Source organism: Diabrotica virgifera, chromosome 3 (genome assembly GCF_917563875.1).
Source record: "Diabrotica virgifera virgifera chromosome 3, PGI_DIABVI_V3a".
Classification (NCBI taxonomy): domain Eukaryota; kingdom Metazoa; phylum Arthropoda; class Insecta; order Coleoptera; family Chrysomelidae; genus Diabrotica; species Diabrotica virgifera.
Window position 1 is genome coordinate 78,656,677 of NC_065445.1, and position 17,687 is coordinate 78,674,363.

The 17,687-nt window shown below is 34.8% G+C and overlaps 1 protein-coding gene and 1 non-coding gene across 5 annotated transcripts in view; both read right to left on the reverse strand.

The window, feature by feature from the left end:
* Positions 1-17,687, reverse strand: part of LOC114335969 (ADP-ribosylation factor-like protein 4C) — a 311,831-nt gene that overhangs the window by 268,334 nt on the left and 25,810 nt on the right. The gene's annotated exons all lie outside the window — the stretch shown is intronic.
* On the reverse strand, positions 11,594-11,665 carry Trnas-gga (transfer RNA serine (anticodon GGA)). The gene has a single exon. It is a non-coding gene; the product is annotated as a tRNA-Ser (tRNA).

Here is a 17,687-nt window from a genome sequence, read left to right on the forward strand (position 1 = left end):
AAAACTTTTAGAGAACTATTCGGTAGCAAAAAAATTTCTTGGGGATTTTTTGTCCGGGATTATTTGTGGGGATATTTTGTCCAAAAAAATTTGTGGGGATTTTTTGTCCGGGATTTTTTGTGGGGATTTTTTGTCCGGGGATTATTTGTGGGGATTATTTGTGGGGATTTTTTGTGGGGATTTTTTGTCCGGGGATTTTTTGTCCGGGGATAATTTGTGGGGATTTTTTGTCCGGGATTATTTGTCCGGGGATTATTTGTCCTAGCTTCATTTTGTCTGCAGGCTATTTTGTCGGAGCTATTTTTTGTGTGAGGGATATTATGTCGGGGCTATTTTGTCGGAGCTTTTTCGACGGGGCTATTATGACGGGGTACCAAAACTTTAAAATGCGGCACGGAGTACCACAGTGTGAACATCGGAGGGTTAAATTGAAAGTGACGGAAAAAAGGTACGTCCGCGATTATTATACATAAAACTCAGAAAATGATGTATTCGTTTGCGGGTAGTTGCATACTGTCACAGTGTCAATAGGTATCATGACAATTGTCATTCTAGGTTAGTATTTTCCGACAATGTATAGTAAAAATTTTATTTTATATTTATTTATTTTTTCATTAAAATATTTTAAATATTAATATTCTGACAAATATTTATATAAATAGAAATATCTTCTTCTTTCTCATTTTATTGGCTTATATATTTAAATATAAATATTCTGGCAACTGTCAGACTTAAGTAAAATGTCATGCAATGATTCGCGACATTCTTAAAATCCTATATGACGTCAAAATTAATGACGCACTGAGAGAAAGAAGGGTTTGGTTTGAACTATAATTAGGGCAGTCAATGAGGGTATTTGATTTACTTGATATTTTCACAGTAAGTAGGGAATACCTCAAAAAACAAAGTCTACCCTATGCCGATGTGCGCTTTTATTTTGGGGGTGGGTCCCACCCTTTCTCGGGGGTGGAAAATGTTTTGGTTAAAATAGCCACGGAAGAGGCTAGAGAACCTAATTTTAAGCAAAAAACTGTTCTATATTATTTTTTGAAAACTCAATACTTTTTGAGTTATTAGTGGTTGAAAATTGGCCATTTTTATTGAAAAATTACACCTTTTTGGACGGATTTTTTGGAATACCTTAAAAACTATGCATCTAACAAAAAAACTATATAAAATATTTCTGTAGGTTATAAAAACACAAAGAGACTTGTTCCTTCATAAAGCCCGAATGACACAATATGGAGAAATAAAAATATCGGAAAAGAAATGAAAGGCAGAATTTACAAAACAGTCATCCGACCAATAATGACATACGCGGCAGAAACACGACCCGACACCGACACACAGAGGACAAAAAGATGGCTCGAAACAGCGGAGATGAAAACCCTTCGAAAAATCGATGGTAAGACTCTATGGGACAGAGCTAGAAGTACAGATATACGACGGAGATGCAAGGTGGATAACATTAATAACTGGGTAAGAAACAGAAGAATAGAATGGAATGACCACATAAGCCGAATGACAACAAATAGGGTAGTCAAGACAGCGAGAGACGGTTCCCCAATAGGAAGACGATCAGTGGGAAGACCACGAAAACGATGGAACGACAACTTACTAGAGGCACATTGAAAAAACAGACAGTCATGTCTATACAAAAAGAAGAAGAAAAAGAAGAAGAAGAAGAGATAAATCTTCTAGTTAAAATACAAAGAGGGGTATGGGAGGTAAGAAGAGTTTGTTTTTTTTGCTGCATGCTCAAATCGGTTTATTTAACTTGAAATAACAGAGAAACTGTCGATTTTAGGTGTATAATGATACTAATAACTTTTGTAGGGCTTGAAAAGACCTTTAAAATGAGCAATACTAAATGTCGATCACATTCAAACTAAGCGAGATATTCTGCAAAAAAAGTTGATGACTAATAAATTTTAAGAAAAAATGAGAAGTATATTTAACCCCTCATCCATCAGAACTTAAATACATCGTTTTCCTTCTACAATATTTTTAATAATAGTGTTATTTCTATGTTCAAAAAGTTGGACTGGATTAAAGTGAACGGTTTTTGAAAAAAAAAGATTAAATTATAGAGCGCATTTTCAAATTTTCTTAAAAATCTTTCTTTTCCTCCATGTAACTCGAAAAAGATAAGAGATACGAAAAAAAGATACCACACAAAAATGTAGGGCTTTTTCAGATATAAATTTCCTTTTTATTTTGCATTACTGTATCTCTTATCATTTTCAAGCTACATGGAGAAAAAGGAAGATTTTTAAGAAAATTTAAAAATGTACTCTATAATTTGATCTTTTTTTTCAAAAATCATTCATTTTAAACCCGTCCCACTTTTTGAACATAGAAATAACACTATAATAAAAGGTATTGTAGAAGGAAAACGATGCATTTACATTTTGGTGGATGGGGGTTAAAATTATTTCTCATTTTTTCTTAAGATATATTAGTTATCAATTTTGTTTGCAGCATATCTCGCTTAGTTTTAATGCAATGGACCTCTAAGGCCGATGTCAGATTATGCGTTTTGACCGTATGCGTTTCCGCCGCATCCGGTGAAAACGCACAGTGTGACAGATCGGTCCGGTTGCGTTGGAAACGGATGCGTTTTGAGTCATCGGTACGCGCTTACAAACTGCACCAGACTAAACGCATAGTGTGACAGGTCGGTCCGGTTGCGTTGGAAACAGATGCGTTTTCACCGCATCCGGTCAAAACGCATAATGTGGCATCGGCCTAATATAGCTCATTTTAAAGGTCTTTTCAAGCACTACAAAAGGTATTACAGTCAACTCTCGTTAATTCGAAACTCGAGGGACTCTTAAAATATTACGAATTAATGAGTATTTGAAATATCACATGGTTCGAAATTTATGAGAGAAAATAAATAAATCTTCGAATTAATAAATGTTGATCAATTATTATTTATTAACTGCTATTCTATAACGATGACAAAAGTTTAGAGTTAGAATTCGCGTACATACATGTATGTATTCATAATGTGAATTAATCAATCTTTCGAAAGAACTGTACTATACTGGTTTGCTTCAAAGCACATTGCTGCTGCTGCGAGTGCTCAATAATTTTTTTAAGAGAAAAAAGTACCTGCAATGCTTTTTCATCACTTTCGTTTTGTAGACAGAAGGTTTGTAAGGTATCGAATGAGGATCTTGCTTCCTTAACTGACACCTCTGCCAAAGGTTCTTATGAATCGTATTCATCTTCATCGTTACTTTTTCATTCGTATCTGTTGCAGATAAAATTTCGCTATCGGTTAGTAAACATGAGACAGTAATACCTTCATCTACTTGAACAAAGTCAGAAAAACTCACACCGTTGATGTCAACTAATGGTTCTATTGCTGGTTATTCATCATCCATAAGTATCGGAAGATTTTCCTGATCATCTTTTAAGAAACCGAATTTTTTGAAGCAGGTACAGAAAAATAAAGTACAGAAGAATATATACAGAAGAAAGTACTCTAATATAGCTCATTTTAAAGGTCTTTTCAAGCACTACAAAAGGTATTAGTAGCATTATACACCTAAAGTTGACCGCTTCTTTCTTATTTCAAGGTGAATACACCAATTTGAGAATGTACCAAAAAACAAACTATTTTCACCTACCATATCTCTTTTTGTATTATAACTAGAAGATTTATGAAGGCAAGTGTCTCTTTGTTTTTTTATAACCTACAAAAATGGTTAATACAGTTTTTTTAGTTAGATGCATAGTTTTTAAGGTATTCGCAAAAAACCGTTCGAAAAGGTATTATGTTTCAATGAAAATGGCCAATTTTCAACCACGAATATCTCAAAAAGTATTGTGTTTTCAAAAAAAAATATAGAACAGTTTTTGCTTAGAATTAGGTTCTCTAGCGAATTCCGTGCTAATTGTAACCAAAAAATTTTCCACCCCTAAGAAGGGAACCACCCCCAAGATAAAAGCACACATCGACATAGGGTAGACTTTGAATTAGGAGATAAGTAGAGGCTAGGCCCAAAATTTCATTAAAATCCATGCAGTAGGATAGAATTCGAAGGTAATATCCTATTCTTGCTCCCATTGACTGGCGTAAATCTGTTTATTAGTTTTTCCGCGACTTCAAAGTTTTCAGTCACTTTCATACGGTATCAGTTAGTAAATAGCCTATAAAATATAATGTTTTCCTACTCAACGTTGCATACATTTTCTTTAGTGTTTTAAAACTGTACATTTAAACAGCAATCAAAGAAGTTACTTATTAACATTTTCATATTATACATTTTGTTATTTGTCATATTGTCTATTCAACGAAAGAATAATTTCACCATATCCAAAGTTGTAATTGCAACTCTATTGACAATATCACCTCAAGAAAGTTTTTCATAGTTTCATAAATTGAACAGTAACTGTAAAAATATACAGCCGTGCCTCTTTCTCTACATATATTCAAAATTAATCTATGATTACATATTGTAATATTTCGGGAAGTCGATTTCAGCCAATCTCTGTGTACATAGCAGCAGCTTTTCAACACATATACATACATACATATATTTAATGCTACAATACTTGTTCTAATTTTTACAGCACTTTTTTCTTGTGCGCCAATCACAATATAGTTATTTTTCTACAACCACTATTCAAAGTGCACTTTTCTGCACGGTTTTATGTTAGCAAACTTGATATTTTCTCACAGTATAAGATATTTGACATTAGTGTGCAGAAAAGTGACGTTTCTGTGCCGCAAAGTGACGTTTCTGTGCCGCAAAGTTCTTTTATGCACAGTTGACTACCTCATTCTGAGTAACGTTATATTCTGTTTACATCCGTGGACTACCGCATTCTGAGTAACGTTATATTCTGTTTACATCCGTGGTTAAACTTTAGACAAATTATAACCTATAAGACAATTATTATATTTAACTATAGCATAGAAACTAAATTATGGATGTTACAACTGTTTTATTTTACAATTTTATTCTTATTAAACATTTTATAATTATCAAATAACCAATAAGGATTTAGCAACCTGTGCAAGAGACGTCGAATGAAGTAGGTTTTGTGTAAATCCGTGACTGCATAAATATAATGTCAATAATGTGTAATAATTGTTTAAATTTAAACAAATTAAGGCAGTGCATTAATTTTTTAACTGATTTCTGTGCAATTTATTTAGGTATAAGGAATTTAAATTGATTAGTAGGTATTAATTAAATACAGTTTAAAATTTATCACATAGGTACCTATTATAATTAATCGTCGTTTGGAAATTGTGATTTTTATTTTTAGGAAAAACTGTGCTTGTAGAAAAAGTATAGTGTGAAACACGTGCAGAAATGTAATTTCTCACTCGTTTGAATTGCGGCACTCGCTTGCGCTCGTACCGCAACTTTTCAAACTCGTGAGAAATTAGTACCTTTCTGCACTTGTTGCACAATATACTATTTCCTAACAAGTGCAGAAAGTCATTCTTTTCCGCAAGCGACTGCAGTTTGCCGAACGACGCGAAGCGGGAGTTCGGCAAGCAGTCGAGTGCGGAAAAGAGACTTTCTGCAAGAGTTAGGAACAATATTTTTTCTAAGAGTCTTTAAAAAATTACCAAAATTAATTTAATTAATATGAAAATACATACACAAATTAATTCTTTGAGAAGGTTGTCAAAACCAAACTTTCAATAGAATTAGTTAGCATGAGGACGATCTTGGTTTCCATGACGATGATTCAAAACGACTGTTATTGTCTACCGATTTGACTTTCGAATATTACGTCAAAATAATTTTATTTAATCGAATTGTCGCGTTAATTTCATTAAAACAGGAACACAATAAGATATATTTGAAATAAATTAGTAAATAACAACTAAATATTAGTTTATTGCATGTATTATAATTACTTTAAGGCCATATTAACATATCTAAATTAACACGCGTGCGGAAAAGTAAAAACCGCGTGCGGAAAAGTAACACGCGTGCGGAAAAGTGAAACTTTCTAAACTAAAATGCGTGCGCGAAAGTAGACATTTTTGCACGCTCGTAGAAAAATAGCTTTTTCACTTAACTTGCACTAGGCACTACACTAACTCATAAGGCTTTGTGCACTTGAGTCTTTTTTTTGGCTAGAGTTATCCAAAAGCTGAATGGCTCAACGTTTTGGTGCTGTAAAAACCTTTCTTCGTGCCTGCAGGCAATTTTTTGTATTTCTTCATCAACATACCCCATCCCTAGGACTATATGGATATCTTGGTCGAGGCTGTACCAGTTGAGGTTCGGTAACAATGCACCTCAATACTTTATTTTGGAAAGTCTGAAGTTTGAATTATTTTAATATGTACAGTGGTACCTCGATATACGAGCGCCCTAATATACGAATGTTTTGAGATACGAGCTGCCGAGCGAGCGATGTTTTGCTTTGAGATGAGAGCAAAATTTGAGCAACCGCTTTTTATTAAAATTCATGCCTCTTTTTGACCACCTACTTCTAACTTGAAGGACGTGATAAAGGGTATAATGCCAGTTAAGGGCGTTACAATAATTTCCAAGCTCCGGACCTCTCTCCATGAAAAGATGAAGAAGCTTCAAGGAGGAACCTTACACAAAGCATCATATGTGAGAAGGCACGAGCGATTTAAGAAAGGGAAGAAGAAACAAACCTCTGTGGATAGTTTTTTTAAACGAGCTGCAGATGAAAATGAGCAAAGTGCTACGAAAAAAGCGAAGACCACTGACGAAAATTAAGCGCTTCCGTAAGCACCTCACTTTTTCTTATGTTTTTACAGAATATGTATGTATTTTTTGTTATTTATAAATAAATGCTTCATCTTGTAAAAACATTTTTCTTATTTAAAAACACTTAACAAAAACAACTAAAGTGATTTTTTTGGGACTAGAACGGATTAGTGACATTTCAGTTAATTTCAATGGGGAAAATTGCTTTGACATACGAGCAAGGTTACGGAACGAATTACCCTCGTATGTCGAGGTACCACTGTATTACTTTTTTTGGTACAACTCCACAGTTAGATCCCATATGTCCACTAAGGTTTTAGAACCTGCTTATAGAGTAAAAGCATATTATGAATTGACAAGGCTGTGTGTCTTCCCAGAAGCCAATATACCTTTTTAAATACAATACCTAATTCTTCCCGCTTTTTCTTTGGGTCCCGGTGAATTCGTAACTATTTTAATCCTCCACCCTAATTACAGGCCAATTGGTAACTCTGGCCCTCAGGTAATTTTTCGGTAACCAATCAACTACCGGTGAATTCGTAACTAAATAAAGGTATAATCTTTTAGATTTGAAATAAACATATTATGGAAAATCTCTTTGCTTTTATATTATCAGATGGATTTAAATAATTTAGCATTGCTAAACATCTAAATATTGAATTTACAATTACTTAATAAAAACCAAGCTCGTGTAGAGCTATACTTGATGGAAATAATATTTGTCTACTCTATGTCATATTATGTATAAGTTTTTAGTTTGTGAAAACTGTCATTATAGATAGCAGTGCGTGAAGGGTTTAAAGTGTGCGTGAAGTAACAATGTATTTTAAATGGGATTTACTTTTTCGCACACTTTCAATGGGTTTTTTAGCACACTTTCATATAATCAAATATCTTTAACTTTCACGTTGTCATGGTGATGACAATATGAGCAATGACTTACAACAAAATTTTTGACAGTTTTGTGGTTTGAAAGTAGTTAGGATTTTTAAATGTCAAAGTTCTAAAAATTGTAGAATAGAAATGAATTCCAGTGACGAAGAGTTACAGTTTTTTTATTTGTTTATCGTAGATAAAATATTGTATGAAACTGTGCGTGAAGTACTTTTTGCAAACTTACGCGATGTATAGCATTCGCTCCGTTGTCGCTCGTGCTCTAAAAATCGCGTGCGTTCGCAGAAAGCATACTTCACGAACTGTTTCATAAATAACTATTATAACACGTGTTAATGAAACACTATAATATTGTTTCAATTATTTTATTAAGATATTTAAATTTTTGCTATTTTTTATAGGTACATAATATAGTACAAACATAATGTTTTTAAGCAAACCAAGAAACATTCGGTTTAGATTTAAGGTATTAGATTTAATCAATGGTTTCGAATTCACCTGAAGAAAGTTTCGAGTTGGCAGGTCAGGTAATAGAAAAGTTACGAATTGGCCGGTGTAGGTACATTTTGATTTGAAAATTTTTGTCATTAAAAGTTACGAGTTGGCGCGTGTCCTTTTCTTTACGTGTGCTTTTCAGCTTAGCTTTGCATCTACATTTAGACCTAAATATTAGGCTGTTTAGCATATGGAATTTCATGACGGTTTATATCTACCACCATGGAAGATATTCCACTTCCTGGTCCCTGGTCCATGAAAAAGAATATACATAATATTATGATGATACATAAGAAAAAAAAGATGCCATTGCAAACACAAGCAATGAGAAAAAAATGAGATAATTAAACATATACATATCAGATTAGAATCCAATATCGACTTACAATCTAAGTATACAGAATATTTCAAAAAAAACTAGTATAGTCATATTTTTAGAATGACCGTAGAAACAAAGAAACTGTTAGATATGGAAAGAGCGTTAAAAAGGTGAAGAGACAACGAACAGAAGAAATAAGAAATCGGTAACAGGAGGAGGAAACCAAGACTGATGAACTTTGTGCCTGCTTCTGTTTTCTGTTTCACGACTTCCAATAGTTTTGCAGTAAATGGTAAACATTACATAACATTAACACTTTCCTATTTTCGTGAACTCTATTATCACACGCAAACAAATGCTGGCACGTGACAGTACTTTTAATCAATAAACTTTTGGTAGGAGGTAACGGCGGTCAATGTGAAGGTTAATGATATTCTAAACCATATTAATCGAATTCCTTATAGAGAGAAGAGAGAACCTATGATGCATATTTGAGAATGAGTAGGTGGTCCGAAGGATGATGATGGAGAAATGCATTCACGCGTGTCGACAGGGACGGCGACAACGAGAATAACAACAATGTTTATTTAGATGTTTGTATAATTTGATCTAATTTGTATTCTGTGGAGTCGTTCTGGAACTATTCAACATCCAAATAACAAACCTACTCATAGTAACTTAAATCAATTCAAAACTTCGTCTTTCGCAACTATCACAAATTACCGGGTATTTCTGATAATTTTACAAATAAAAGGCAGATATCGAGCGTAGTTATTTATTAAAATTTGCCCAAGTACTTTCGCTCTCACAGCATTATCAGGGCCATCTAAGATAAGCCAAAAAGCTAGTGTAGAGATAGAAAAAAAAAGGGAAAATCTTCGACAGGGGCTCGAAACTGATGTATAATAAAAAATATAATAACGTTGCAGGCTTACTTCGTAAAAAGGAAGCTATCCAGCACACCCAGGAATGTTGTGCTGGGTAGCTTCCTTTTTTTGACGAAATAAGTCTACAACGTCAACGTATCCATTGGAGCTGCTACACGGAGTACGGATTACCAACGTAATGGATACGTATCTTTATATTATATCAGCTTCCAGCTCTTGTCGAAGTTTACTCCCTTTTTTTCTCTCTTAATAGCGTTTTTTTGGCTTATTTCAGATGGCCCTTCTGATATTCGAGCATTCAACCGCATCTTATTGTATTTCTGATAAGTTCACTAAATATTTTACCTCATGATGTTACTACAAATACAATAATTTTTATTAACGGTTGGTTCGATAAAGAACACGTTAAATGCCCTTTAGACACACTTCACTAGGCCTATAGTTCCCTTTAAACTTCATATGATTTCATAATATGTACCTATATAAAATATATAATAGCATATTATAAATGGATTATTTTTCACACAAAAAATGGATTCTGATGACCTACAAAACTCCTTTGGTTATTAAAAAAACAAAATAAAAATTTGGGATTAATTTAAGAGCAGCAACTTGTTGCAATGAAAATACATGGGCCAATTAGTAAAATACTGAAATGTAATTACATTCTTCGTCCTGTAAGTCTCGTCTTTCCATTGCCTCGTCTACTTTATCTCTCCACGAACTCCTAATTCTGCCTCTTTTTCAACTCCCTCTGAGAATCGAGTTGTTATTTTCGATATCCACCTATTCCTATCTGTAGAAGGTATATTTAAAAAATCCCTAAAAAGAGTTACATCATAAAATAGAACGTTTTCGTAATACTAATTCCATCACCAGTGTTTAATTCCAGTAATGCACATGCCTGAGCCACCAAAATGTTTGGTAAAAACGCTTTAAATGTTATATTGTTCTAAAATATGTTACATATGGTTATTTAAAATATGTGATGTTTAAAATATTCCTGGATTTAACCTAGGACATCACTAACCAGGGTATTGACAACTGAGAGTTGCCAATTAGAGTCTCCTCCAGTCCTTCAATATTTCATTTCATTGATCATACCTTTATTACAGGTCTTTTGTATAGTATCAAGATTTGTGCCCCATAAGCTATGGACTACGCGGAGCTTGCAATGACGCTACTTTAAAAGTCAGCTAGCGAGTCTGCTGACCAAACTGGTTTACTTCCATATTCTTTATATAGACGTAAGGTAGTTCAGACGCTGAAAAGGTTTAAACAACTACAACCTGAAATCATGTATTTTCAAAATGAAAGAGGCGATGATACTGAGATACTTAAAAACGAAAAATGGCTCAGTGATTTAACTTTCTATGGGATCGGCCTTTCCTATGCAATACAGCCGTATTTGCAGAAAATTTACAAGATCTCCAAATTAGTAAATTATGTAGTCAGTGAAGCAAGTTATTGGAGAGCCCTTAAAAACAACATTTCAAAGGCAAGGTGGCTGACACTTAGAAAGAAAACCAATTTTATATAACAGAAAGCTGTCGATGCATATTCGCAAGAAGGTCCTGAAATGTTATGTGTCCTCCTATTGTATGATTGTGGTGCAATCGACGGATCCTAAAGATATCGTGGGTTTCCCACACTTCCCATGAAGATGTTCTTAAAATGATGAATTCAGAAGGTCTGCTCATAAACATCATAAAAAAGAGAAAAGCAGAATACTTCGGCCATATAACTAGAGAACTTAATACCATCTATTTCGCCTTTTAATACAAGAAAAAGAGGCGGGAAAGAGATGGATTGAGAGGAGTTGGATTGCCAAAGAAACTTTCATGGCTGCGTAATTTTAGACAATGGTGTAGTTCCACAGTAGAACTACATATTTGGCGCAGCAGCCGATAAGGATGGATTTCAGGAAAAATTGTAAACATGATAACGACCAATGTCTGAATACGGACACAACAGCTAATGAAGAAGATAAGATCTGACGAATCATTTGAATATCTTGATCCTTGAATTATTTATTGTAAAGGGTGATTCATTTAGAGGTATGTACATACTTTTTTCAAAAAGAAAAAATAATGTGTGTGTACTTTGTACGCACGTAAGAAGTTATACTTCTATTATATGATGTCAACGAAATAAATATACTTTATACAAATAAAATATAAAATTATTTATATTTTATTTAAAAATTAAACTAATTTTAATACTTACCAGTTTCCAAAAATTTTTATTAAAACAATACCAAAAATTAAAAAAAAAATAGAAAACACCCGGATTTGAACCGGGGACCTCTTGATCTCCAGTCAAACGCTCTACCACTGAGCTATACCCCTTTTGTTTGTGCGGGTGCGGACTACAAGATTTCTCAGACAATGTGTCAAATAGACCAAGCGAAGTATAAAAATACTGTAAATATTACTTTTATTATCTTATTCCCGAGGTAGACAAATCCAAATATATCCAAAAATTATAAGTAATAAATTAATTTACTAAAAACACTAATATATTCTTTCCACATCTTTTTTGGACTAATACATACATAACTAACATTTAGCAACGAACTCCATACTTTCTGTGTGCGCATGCGCGCAGAATAATAAAAATTCACTCCCAATCGCGCCTAAAGAAGTATACCTTCAAAAAAGAATTTTATTTGAAAATCTCCATTGTCATACAAAAGAACCATTCTTTACAATTACTTCTTTCTTAGATAATTTCTTTCAAATGTTGACCGTGGCTGCGGTTCAGATGGTTCATTTTGAAGTTACAATTATTCTTAATGACGTGTTCGAGCATTTCGATTGGTATTTGACCAATGCCTCGAGTAAGATTGACCTCGAATGCCCCAATCGTTGCCGGTTTATTCATGTAGACTTTGGACTTTAGGTAGTAGCCCCAAAGGGAAACGTCCGAAGGTGTGATGTCACAGGATACATGCAAATAATTCACTGGTCCGAAGCGTGAAATAAATTGCTCACCGAATAGTGTTCGCAATAAAGCCATGCTTTCACGGTCTGTATGGCAATTGGCGCCATATTTTTGGAACCACATGTCATTGATACTACCAGCTTCAATTTCTGGCACCAAATAGCCAGTTATCATGGCGCAATAACGGTCTCCCTTCACAGTAACATTCTGGTCGGCCTCCGTTTTAAAGACATATGGACTGACGATTCCACCGCCCCATAAACCACACCAAACAGTTGTTTTTTCTGAATGTAATGGCAACTCTTGAACCTCTTCAGGTTGCTCATCAACCCAAATACGGGAATTTTGTTTATTCACGTCAAGCCAAAAATGGGCCTCATCGGAAAACAATTTTTTTTTTCGAAAACAGTGGATCTTCTGTAAGCTTATCAAGAGCACTTTGACTGAAACGGTGACAACTCGCAAGGTCGATAGGCCTCAGATCTTGCACTAATTGAATTATATAGGCTTTTAAACCAAGATCATTACGTACTATACCACTATACGCCAAGTTGTTGTATACGACAAACCAAGATGTTGAGAACAGCGACGAATCGATTCTTCGTTATTTTCGCCGAACGCTATGTTTTCTTCGGTACGTGCTGAATGTGGACTATTTGGTCATGTGTGATCCAATAATGAAAATTGGGTTTCAAACTTACTGATGCTACAGAGTAGAGAATTGTGCGTTCGGTAGGCCAATTGTGTGAACCATAAATTGCTCTAAAGTCGCGTTTACACGATGGCAATTGGCGAGACAATTGTCAGAAGACAACTGACTGGCATGAAATTATTGTCTTCGTGTAAACACTTCAGGCCAATTGCCTTGCCAACTGCCCTCACAATTGGCCCAAAATTCAGTTGTCTCCGGGAGTAGACTGAGGACAATGAGCTGCGCCCAGTGAGCCCCCCACAACTCGAAATCTCAATTGTCGCGACAATTGGCGCCGTGTGGACGGTGTAGGCCAGTAGTGCTGTCTTGTTTTTTGCCAGTTCCCTCTAGATGACGAGCAGTCGGCCATGTTTTAGCTGTCTACTGCCATGGCAATAGTTGGCCCCGTGTAAACATCTCTTTCAACTGGACTGGCCTCCGACAATCCGCAACCACGTGATGACAATTGTCCAATGACAATTGTCTCGCCAATTGCCATCGTGTAAACGCGACTTAAGCGCACGAAACACATTCCTCATTGAACGCCTATTTTCGTAATACAGCTGAATAATTTCTAGACGTTGTGCCGAGCTAAGTCTTTCCAGGATGAAATGTCAAACAATACTGAATAAAAACGCAACATCGGGTGATACGACTCATGATCTCCCATTAAATCCCCACCAAAAAGAGTACCTCTAAATCTAAATGAATCACCCTTTATTTCTTTGATAAATTAATATAATTTATTTTCATATCTTAGATCATTACTTTTAATTTAATGTTGATGATAGTGATGATAGACCTTAAACTTTAAGAGGATCGGTACGTATTTTTGGCTGCAATGCTATTCAAATGGGGATTCATTTTTTTCGAATCCTGAGAAAACTAATAAGTATTTTTGAAAAATTTAAACGCAGAATGAAAGATTACGTTATTAGCGAGGGCCGAAAGTCCCTGAGAACTTCTATAATGTTTATTATAATACGTTACAGGGGTGAAAAACTAAGAGAAAATTTAGTGTGATTTTTAATTTCAAATATATCATTCAAAATAAACTTTTTTTTATTCTAAGGGACTTTCGGCCCTCGGTAATAATTTAGTCTTTCATTCTGCGTTTAAATTTTTCAAAAATATTTATTGGTTTTTTCAGGATTCGAAAAAAATGAACACAATGCCGTGGTAATATTTTCCAAATCTATCTTTGTCTTACAACGCACTCAGCCGAATATAACATTGTCAGCATATATTGTCAGTCAGACACTGACAATCAGTGACAATTTTAAATATTTGACATTGCATCGGGAATATGTTGAGTTATTGATTAAATATTATTGATATTATAGTGTATTTGATAAATAATTGATTTAAGACGTGAACTTAATAAAAAGTTATTTATTGTGTATTATTTGTGGAAGATCCAAGCAGATAATACATCAGGATAATATATTCCGTGATCCAAGTATTTTGTTGTTAAAGATGTTCAAAATTGTAAGCGTTCCATAACAATATAATATTAAAAAATCACTTTAACACTTTTCCTCTTTTCTCGATTGACTATTAGTCTTCGTTGTGCAAATAAATTATTACAATCACTGAATACATAGTTAGTGAAAAAATTATCACATTTATTAACTGAATTAATAATTTGCAATTATAAAAATAAGAGTTATCCAAGAACATTCAAAACCCATCTCTTTAAATTAATGATGACATTTTCAAGTAGAATGACATTCTAGTAATGTTTACTTATCCATACTAGTGTGAATTTTACTACACGTAATTTGCCGTGTAAAGACAGAAAAAGTAGGGATACACGTAAAATATTTGCGAATTATGTACCCATAGCCTTAAACGAAGTATGTAAATATCATTGTTAAAACCTGATCCGACCCTGCTGACCACTGTTACAAATTATATGTCTCTTCTCCTGTAAATGACATATGAGTCTCATCTCAACGGTTACAAATAAGCAACTATTTAAAATGTTTCTTTTTCGTTCTCGCCTACGTTGGTCCTGAAGCACTTCTTAACTATTATACACCCATTAGTGCCTGGAAGATACTTCCAATAAACAACCTGCTTATATGTACTTATAAGGATAATACTTACGAAGTATCCGTTTTAAGAGTTTGATTTATTTTTCCCAATTTAGAATAAATTTTTCAGTCCGTTCGTCGCGCGTCGGCGTCGTCTCGATACCGTAGATGGAACGTTAGCGGTAAAGTAGTTTATTCATGCTTTGTACTTAATCTGAACAAAAATGTTAAGTTGCATTTAAAATAAAAAAAATGTTTGTTCAAATTTACATATATTATGTTTTAAGATAACATTTAATTAATCACAGTGGTACGAGGCTTGTTCAATTGAAAGGCATCCTTAGTGCAGAGAAAAATTATTGATAAATCATCGTATTATAAATCATCATATTGATACATCGAAGTAGTAGGCATAACTTAATAAAATCCTAAAAAATCCCAATGGATTGCATAAAATATGTTCAGAACGAACGTTCTCGGACCTATCAGTCCCTCATCAGTGAACTCGTATACTTGCTAACTAGTCCCAGAACCAAACAATGGTTGTAATTATAATTCAATCTACATTCTAAAGTACTGACGTTCAAAAGGCTTAACGCCGATGTTAGTAGATAACCTCCACAACATGGTGAAACCCTACGCGAAAACTTTAACCAGCCATCTTGGGCCACGAATATCTGCCAAGTCTTCAAGAATATATGTGTTATATTATAACAGGGTTGCACGAGAGATTGAAGCCTTATACCGAAACGTTTCTAGGAGAATATCAGGCAGGATTCAGGCGTGGACGTTCAACCATTAACCAGATCTTTACACTACGACAGATCCTGGAAAAAGCGCAAGAGTTTAACATAGATATGTACCATATTTTTGTCGATTTTAAAGCTGCTTATGACAGTGTATTAAGACCTAGTCTCTACAACGCTATGAATGAATTAGGAATTCCAAAAAAACTCATATGTATGATAAAAGTGACAATGGCGAAGATGATATCAGCAGTAAACATTCAAAACGACTCGTCAACCCCATTTGAAATACATAGGGGGTTAAGGCAGTGAGATGCGCTGGCGTGTCAACTTTTTAATGTAGCATTAGAAAAAGTCGTACGAGACGCTAATATAGATAGCAGGGGAACAATATTCAATAGATCTGTCCAAATTCTAGCATATGCAGACGACGTGGATATTATAACAAGAACCAGAGCGAGAACTGCGGAAATCCTAACCGAGCTAGTAGCAGCAGCAGAACGAATGGGGTTACATATAAATCGAAATAAAACAAAATTCATGGCGACTAACACAAACACAAGAGCTGGAAATGTTGACGCAGATCTAATCGTCAATGACCAAAACTTCGAAGCGGTCAAAGAGTTCATATATCTAGGGACATCGGTTAACCCCAATAATAACACATAAGAGGAAATAAAAAGACGAATAATAATTGCAAACAGGTGTTATCATAGTCTATCAAAGTACTTAGCTAACAAACGTCTGTCTCAAAAAACTCGTATAAGGCTGTATAGAACATTGATAGTCCCCGTTCTCACATATGGATCAGAGGCATGGACGCTAAATAAAACAGATGAATCCGCTCTGTCGATTTGTGAAAGAAAGGTGCTACGTAAGATATTCGGAGAGGTCTATTAGAACGGAATATGGAGGCGTAGATATAACTTTGAACTGCAGAATATCTACAAGCATACGTTTGATGGAAAAGATATTATCACTATAATTAAGCGAAACCGCCTGCAGTGGGCAGGACATGTAGCCCGGGCCCCTGAATCGAACATGATAAAAAATATTCTAACAGCGCAACCCGTGGGAATGAGAAGACGGGGTAGACCAAAGCTGAGGTGGATGGACGGGGTAACACAGGATGCCGAGAAGATCGGAGTCGGCAACTGGAAAATGCAAGCAAGGGACAGAACAGAATGGCGTAGAAAGCTTGAGAAGGTCGAGGCCCTCTAAGGGCTGTAGCACCAAGATGATGATGATGATGAAAGTGGCGATTTGCGGGCAACAATGCGAGACAGGAAGATAAAAGATGGAATGCTGAAATACAAAACTGGAGACCGTGGACAGGAAGAAGAGGAAGAGGATGACCTCAGAGGCGATGGAAGGACGATATTGTAAAAGCTGCAGGAACTCACTGAAACAGCGTAGCCATGGACAGACAGTTATGGAAAGAATTAGGGAAGGCCTATGTCCAAAGTTGGATAGAACTGGGCTAAAGAAGAAGAAGAAGAATTATTTCCTTTGGCAATGTATTCTGGCTTTGCTCTATAGCTTCTATTATAATGCCAGTAGCGTTAAGGTATTATGTATTCTTATTGCTTTCGAAAAAGCCGTTGATGTGCTTTGCAAATGCATTTATTTTATGTATTAGGTCTATCCAGGTAGGTGTAGACTTCTTTTTGATTATGCGTATCTTTCTTTTCCAAGGTCTATTTCTATTGAGGCCTTTGCCATTCTGTAGTCGCTACATGTTAAAAAATTACTGAGATCTTGACTAAATGAAAATAAACATTCGTGCCTATATGTACTCATTTTTAATACCTAGATATGATATTAAACACGATTGTGATATTAATTATTATCGCACCTTTTGAATGCAAAATACATAGTGAGGACGTTAAAATTGGAATAAATTTATTATCTCGAGAATGGGCGATTTGGAGAGAAATCCTGAGACAGGTAGATT